Raw genomic sequence first — 8,157 nt, 5'->3', positions numbered from 1 at the left:
TTGGGCGCATACGCCGATCCAAACGCGGAAGCGGACATCCGTGTCCGCCTGGCCGACCCAAACGGACAAAAAGCGGACAAAATCGCCGTCCGTTTGGGTCGGCTCGTTGGAGTTGCTCTTAGTACTGTAGCTCGTTATGGGCTTGATGGACCAGTTTAGCTGGCACCACACTCAGATTCAGTACTACGTCCTTCCCCAAAAAAAATCAGTACTACTCCCTCCGTAAACTAATATAAAAGCGTTTAGACCACTACTTTAGTGATCTAAACCTCTTATATTAGTTTCCAGAGGGAGTACGTCCGTCGGACCTGATCGTCCTGAAAAATTGTCTGTACAGTACACTTCTTGAGAAATTGCAGGTGTGGACTCAGAGTTAGCAATGCACTGGGCCAAATGAAGTAAAGAACTATAAATATGCTTCCTTGTCCGGCGGCTACCTGACGCTCGTGGAGGAGCCGCTTCGCCTCCTCCTGCGCGGTGCAGAGGGCTGCCACAGCCATAGCAGATGGCAGCCTTGCCTTTGCCGGGGTTGGCGGAGGAGTCGCTAAGCGACCACTCCTCACCGATCTTGATGATCTTGATGGAATCACCGTTAAGGCAGCAGCAGCGGCGAGTGGGACTGTGGTGACGGAGCGGTCGAGGGCCCACATGAGGGCTAGATCCACGTTGTTGTGGACCCATTCCGGCGCCGTGTCGGACTTGGCGAACACGGATAGGCGAGCGGCATTGCACCGGCCGTACTGCATGTGCTGTCTTGCCGCGCGCTTCTCCTCGGATACAACAGCCCCCAAGCCCGAGGCACCACCGTAACCGCCTCCTCCTAGGTAGTGGAGCATGCAGCCACGCGCCTTCGTCATTACGGGCGGCAGCTCCTTCACGGGGCGGCAGTTGCGGCATGGCGGCAACACGGGCCCGTCAATAGGGTGTACGTATTGTGTGGCTAGGGTGACACCGGCTCGTCCTTGACGCGACGGATGCGCTGGGGACGCATGCTCTTCCTTGACACAGCCTCCGATATGGAGGCCGCGGTTGTGCTGCGGGGACGTGGGTTCGTCCTTCACCCGCTGGAGCGGGGATGCCGCCTCCCGCTTCACACGGACGTGCGTTGGGGATGGTGGCTCCTCTTTGACGTGCGCTAACGATGGTGGCGCCGGGCCCATCTGATGGAGCGAGCGCTCTGTAATGATCTTCATCTGACAGAAGAATTATTCGTCTGTCAGGGCAGCCTCCACGAAGAGACAGGGCAGTTGCTGCGGCTGCTGGTCCTCCTCATCACTGGAGGAGATGACTATCTCTTCCTTGCCGGAGGAGCCCGACACCGTGGATGCAAGGGGCCCGGAGAGCAAGGGCTGCGGCCCCAAGATCCGCTTGACGAGGAACTTCCACCGCCTCCACCTACCGTCGCAGAGAACCACAAGTTCGGAATCGCCGCTGGGCTCAGGGAGGAGGAAGCGCTCGGAGAGAGGGACGGGGAGGGGAAGGGGACGATGCTCGGGGAGGAAGAGTGTGGATGTGTGCGTCACCGGCATACAACTTAAATAGCCGCGGCTAGGCCGCCAGGCGAAGGGGTGGTCAGCCCGCTTCAATGCGGCGCAACGGCCGGAGTCGGTTTCTTGGGACGCGTCGTTCGCATTGAAGCAGCGACGCCTGAGAGGTCACATCCATCGGCACCGCCCTCCCGTCCGGTCACATCGCGTAGCAACATGCCGGCCGCTGCATGCTCTGGGCCAGCATGAATGTGGCGCGACAAGCGGCGATGGCGTTCGATGGAAAACGGTGGAGAGGCGGGTGGCATTTTTGGGCGGTTTGGGTTAGTCAGAAGCAAACGTGGTGGCGGTCCGGACACCCGCAAAGCCCCCCCCCCTCCCACGACTTTGTCTTCAGTTTACGGGAGAAAGTGCTTTCAAACCAGCCTGCGAACCAATACAAGACCGTCTTGGATGACAAAACACGTTCGAATCGTGCGGTTCAGAAAATTGCGGACGGTTTGAGAGTTGGCATTGGAGATGCCCTTAGGCAAGAGGATGGCTCCGCCACTGCCTATGCTCTAAAACCTATTGGCATTTCGGCCAATTTCAATGGGGAACCTCTCGCCGAGTGAGCATTCGGAACAATGGGAAAAATATTGTAGCAAATGAACATTGCCTCATCAAGATCTATTCCTTTATTATGCCATGGATAGATGGACAGAGCGGCTTAAATTAATTAATTTATTTCATTCATAATGCATGAATTCATAGCAATAGCTTCCATCGAGCATGCATGAAAATGGCTAGATGGATTCAGTGGTGCAGTTCCTGTAGCACATGCAATAATTTATTTCTTTGCATATGCCGCTGTCAAAGTTCTCTCTTCTACAGGGCTTGCTGCAGGTGCCGCGGAAGATACATGATGTGTCGTTGTCCCATGTCTGGCTCCAAGCTTTTTCACAGGCATCCGATCCCATCTCTTCTGCATACGTCCGAAAACAATACACATTAACAATCAACCAAATTAACTTCTACTCCCTCTATAAAGAAATATAAAGCGTTTACGGAGGGAGTACTTGCAGAAAAAAAAACTAAATTAACTTGGATCATTCTGATCGGGAGAAGTGCGGGTCCGAAGTATTCGTACCAGAGGAACAAGCATATCAACACCTTGCTGGCTCCCAACAGTCCTTCGCCGATGTTCTTCATGCACCATGCCATAGCGATCATGGGGTAGTGATAAGTAAAACTGATATGTGTATGCGTACATCCGTGATCTATATTTATAGAAAAAGTTTGCTTAATGGTGACACTGTTACTTTTTAAGATATTAATGCATGCCATTAGTTCTTATCGAAACGTCTTGATTTACTTCCACTTTTCAACTCAAGAACTGACTGAATCTATCAACAAGGCAGTTTACCACCTGAGCTATTCTCAGTTCTTGGTGGAGAATACTACTAGTCCCATGTAACATAAGCGATAGGCCGCTTCACCACATCAACCACCTTATCCCCCATGGCCATCCGGAACAATTCTTGATAATTGATCTCACCAACATCTTGGGTGATGCTGGTGCTCTGCACCAGGAGCATGTCGTCACACCGCATGTACGGGCGGCGCCGCCTCTTGCGCTGACAGTGTCACGACAACATGACGCATGGAGCACGGCAGTATGGTTCCTTGGCTTGGACGCACACTGTAATTGTTCTTGTTGATCAATATGTTGGATGCGATGAAGCCACCTGTCTTGTTGGTCAGCTGCAGGCAGCACGACGTCTCTTTCAGTGGCTCAAAGAGGAACCGCAGCTCGAGGGCCGGATCCACCGAGAGAATGTTAGTGTCACAGCTTCTCTGCAAGGAAAATTAGACGTCCATTAGTGCAGCCGATCGTACAAACATTGCTACACTGATACAAATTTGACAGAAGTTTGTCAGGCCTGAATGCTACTGTAAAAAAAAGGGACTGACTACTGGTAAGGTGACTGAAAAATTATTTTGGGCCGGTCACTTTTTTCCGGTTAACGTGAGGCCCCGCCCCGCTGCACGTCGTCTCCTAATATCATATACTAGTATCACGCATATGATACTAGTATATGATACTACATCCCTAATGCGTAGTATCATGTAGTACTTTATTTATTGCCATGCATGACACATAGTAGTATAACATTTATTATGATACGGTATCATGATATGATAATCAATCCTCTCTTTCTTCATTTAATTCTATGACACCTCATCAAAATTTTCTAGTTGACATGCATGAGACTAGCTATGGTACTCCTGGTTGTAATGGTAGTCTTTTTTAGACATGCACCTGGTCCTATACAACCACAAAACAGAAACCCAGCAAATATTTGGTCTTGGCCTGAAACATAACAAGACCCGACCCAATACCTAATTGGAAAAAAGAAAACGAAAAAAAGTGACTGGCTACAGATCAGTCAACTGAAAACCAAATTTGCATACAGTTTAAGAAAGGATCGGTATTACCCTTTAAGAAAAAAGAAAAGGAAAAAAATATGGACAAAATTTGCATAGAAATTGCACTTTTTATAATACAGAAGAGTAAGAATATAATAGAAAAAATTCACAAAAATGAAGCTTTCGAACCAAGAACTCTGAGAATGGTGTTGCTAGGAATGAATTAGTGGCAAATGCATTGCCCTTTAAGAAGGAGAATATAGAAACAAACAATGAAAAAATATGCACTTTTTTATAATGGGCAAGAATAAGATGATAGTGGAACTTTCAAATAAAGAAGCTAGAATAAGAAATAAAAAGAAAGAAAAGAAAACTAAACTAAACTAAATAAAATCAAAATCAAAATCAAATAATGAAGTTTATCTAAGAAAGAATGAATTAGTGGCATCGGTATTACCCTTTAAGAAGATAGAAAATGAAAAACAAATAATAAAAATTTTTGCACACCAGTTACACAAAAATTGCATGTTTTTACAATATGCCAGAATAAGCATACTATAGTCAATATTTTGAAACAGGAAGTTTCCGAGAAGGAATGAATTAGTTGCGTTGGTATTACCATTAAAAAATAAAATAAAAATTAAAACAAAATCAAAATAATGAAGTTTTGTAAAGAAGAATGAATTAATGGCATTGGTATTACCTTTTCAGAAAAAATAAAATAGAAAATAAAAGAAATCAAAATAATGAATTTTTTGAAGGATGAATGAATTAGTGGCACTGGTTTTACCTTTTAAGAAGAAAGAAAATGAAAACAAAAAAGAACTTGCACTAAAACTGTCATTTCTTAATATGCCAAAAATAATCGTATAATAGTGCAATTTTTGCATCTCTAGTATAATTTACACACGTACTGCATAGTACTTGCGTGCATACTTACACACAATTTTTTTTCAGAATAATGAAATCTCCTAAGTAAAATGAATTATTGGCATTGATATTATCTTTTTTTAGAAAAGGAGGTTAACCCCCGGCCTCTGCATCATTCGATGCACACATCCATTTTATTAAGAAAAGAGGTCCAAAAGTCTCCTCAAGTGGTCTCAAAAGATCATGAAGAAACAAATGCCACACGCGGCCAAAAATAAAAAAAGCCACAACCGGCTATAATAGATCAAGATATTTACACACCTAGCCTATTACTGGACCGCCATCCATATCGGTTGTATGTATCCCGTGCAACCGTTTCCCATCGGTTGCACCCAATAGCCATGTGCGCCCTGTGGTCCGTATGGCTCAGCAAGGACCACGTACAGATCCATGTAGACGCTCTGAAGATGACCTGCAAAAAATTAGTAATGTTTTGTCTGTAAAAGGCAACATCATTCCGACAATTCCTTATCGCCCAAAGGAACGCACATGCTCCGACTCTGATTTGTGCAGCTGTCTGAGGTGCCACCCCATTCAGCCAGTCATGAAAAAACTGTTATATTGAAGTTGGCAGAGTAATGTTAAAAGCAACATGAATAGTTCTCCAAAGTAATCTAGCAATCGGACATTTAATAAGTAGATGTTCAATTGTTTCATTCTGGTCACAAAAGCAACATCGTTGACTCCCTTCCCAATTGCGTTTGGCTAGATTATCTTTGGTCAAGATTACACCTTTGTGAACAAACCAGATAAACACTTTTATTTTCAACGGCACCTTAATTTTCCAGATATGGCCCGACCTTGGGATGTCTCCAGTATTGATTAAATCCGTATACATTGATTTAACCGTGAAAACACCTGACCCCATTAACTTCCAACTTATCGTGTCATTGGCATCTGAAAGATTAATCTCCATTAACCTACGCACAAGATGCAACCATGTATCCCAGCGTGGACCCACAAGTGCCCGTCAAAATTGAATATTAAGTGGAATGGACTGCAACACAGACGCAACAGAAACTTCTTTCCGTTGTGCAATGTGATATAAAACTGGATACTGTAACGCTAATGGAGTGCCCCCTAACCAGGTATCCTCCCAGAATCGAGTTCGTTGCCCATCCCCCTAAAAAGGTGAGTCCGACGGCTGTGCCGTTACCTGAGCCAAAGACTTAGCGTATAAGTATTTGTTTCAAAGTAACTGCAACCACACACCGTCAGTCTCCACTGAAAGGCGGTATAACCATTTGCTCAATAAGCACCTATTTTTCACTTCTAAATTCTCAACACCCAATCCGCCCTGGTCCTTTGGTCTACAAATCATCTCCCACTTGGCGAGCCTATACTTGGCCTTATTCTCATCAATTTGCCAAAAGAATCTGGATCGGTAGAAGTCTAATCTTTTCTGTACTCCTACTGGTACTTCAAAGAAAGAAAGGAGGAACATCGGCATGCTCGTTAGCACCGAATTAATAAGAATTAGCCTTCCTCCGTAAGATAAAAGTTTGCCTTTCCAGCAACTTAATTTCTTCTCAAACCGATCCTCAATACATTTCCATTCTTTATTAGTAAGTTTGCGATGATGAATTGGTATCCCTAGATACGTAAAGGGAAGCGCACCTAATTCACACCCGAACAACTGTTTATATCTTTCTTGCTCATCCTTGGCGCGTCCAAAGCAGAACAATTCGCTCTTATTAAAATTAATCTTGAGTCCGGACAGTTGTTCGAATAAGCAAAGAACTAACTTCATGTTCCTTGCTTTCGCGAGGTCATGCTCCATGGAAATAATTGTATCGTCTGCGTATTGTAGGATAGATACCCCACCATCAACTAGATGTGGGATAAGACCACCTACCTGACCATCTTATTTCGCTCTGTTAACAAGCACGGTCAACATATCAACCACAATATTAAAAAGGATCGGTGACATGGGATCACCCTGTCTTAATCCTTTAAGCATTTGAAAGTAATGACCAATATCGTCATTAACTTTAATACCAACGCTACCTCCCTGCACAAAGGATTCGACATGTTTTCTCCAGGCTTCGTCAAATCCTTTCATGCGCAAAGCTTGTTGCAAAAAAGGCCACTTGACTTTATCGTAGGACTTTTCAAAATCCACTTTGAAGATCACTCCATCAAGTTTCGTCGAGTGGATTTCATGAAGGGTCTCATGCAAGACAACCACCCCCTCTAGGATATGTCGTCCTGGCATGAAAGCGGTCTGTGTTGGCTGCACCACACTGTGCGCAATCTGTGTGAGACGGTTTGTGCCAACCTTCGTGAAAATTTCAAAGCTCACATTGATATTATCTTAAAGACGAAATAAAATAAAATAGAGAAGTTTTCTAAGAAAAAGATGAATTAGTGACATTGGTATTGCGCTCTGTTAAGAAAGAAAAGAAAAAATAATAAAAACTAAAAATAATTTAGTCGCATTTTTTTCTTTTATTATTATATGCAAGAATAAACATATCGTAGTAAGGTTAGCAAAAAAGAAGTATCGTAAGAAGGAATGAACTGGTGGCACTGGTATTACCCTTAAGGAAGAAATAAAAATAAAAACAAAAGCAAAATCAGAATAATGAAGTTGTCAAAAGAAAAAATGAATTAGTGGCATTAGTATTACCCCTTAAAAAGAAATAAAATGTAACAAAAACTAAACAAAATAAAAACAATGAAGTTCTCTATGGAATAATGAATTAGTGGCATTGGTATTGCCCTTTAAGAAATAAAATGAAACTAAAACAAAAACAAAAACAAATTAATGAAGTTTTCTAAGAAATGATGAATTTTTGGCATTGATACTATCCTTTAAGAAGAAAGAAAAGGAAAAAAATAAAACAAAGAATGACAAAATTTGCACATAATTTAGACAGAAATTGCGCATTTTTATAATATGCAAGAATATGCATAATAATGAAATTTTTGCAAAAATGAATTTTCCTAAGAAGGAATGAATTAGTACCATTTGGATTACTCTTAAATAAGAAAGAAAGTGAAATAAAACTAAAGATCAAAATAATAAAGTTTGTATAAGAAATAATGAATTAATGCCATTTGTATTATCCTTAGTATGCGAAAAATAATAAAGTTTGTATAAAAATAAAAAATATAAGAACTTGAACACAACGTTACACTAAAATTGCACTTTTTGTAGTATGCGAAAAATTATCATATAATAGTGCAATTTTCATACATATTTTATAACATGTGTGAGTGTATTTTTACACCCATCCAACATCGCAAAAATGCAAGCACAAAAACCCGAGTAATGGCGAAAAACAAAAAAAAATTGTGTAAAAATGGTGGAAACTTATGTACACGGTGG

General features: G+C 42.5%; 1 pseudogene; it reads right to left on the bottom strand.

Annotated features, from left to right (window-relative positions):
- Positions 1–2,929: 2,929 nt before the first annotated feature.
- Positions 2,930–8,157, bottom strand: part of LOC123055471 (putative receptor-like protein kinase At4g00960) — a 47,813-nt pseudogene continuing 42,585 nt past the window's right edge.

Source organism: Triticum aestivum, chromosome 2D (genome assembly GCF_018294505.1).
Source record: "Triticum aestivum cultivar Chinese Spring chromosome 2D, IWGSC CS RefSeq v2.1, whole genome shotgun sequence".
Lineage (NCBI taxonomy): Eukaryota > Viridiplantae > Streptophyta > Magnoliopsida > Poales > Poaceae > Triticum > Triticum aestivum.
This window is presented reverse-complemented; position numbering and strand designations above follow the sequence as displayed.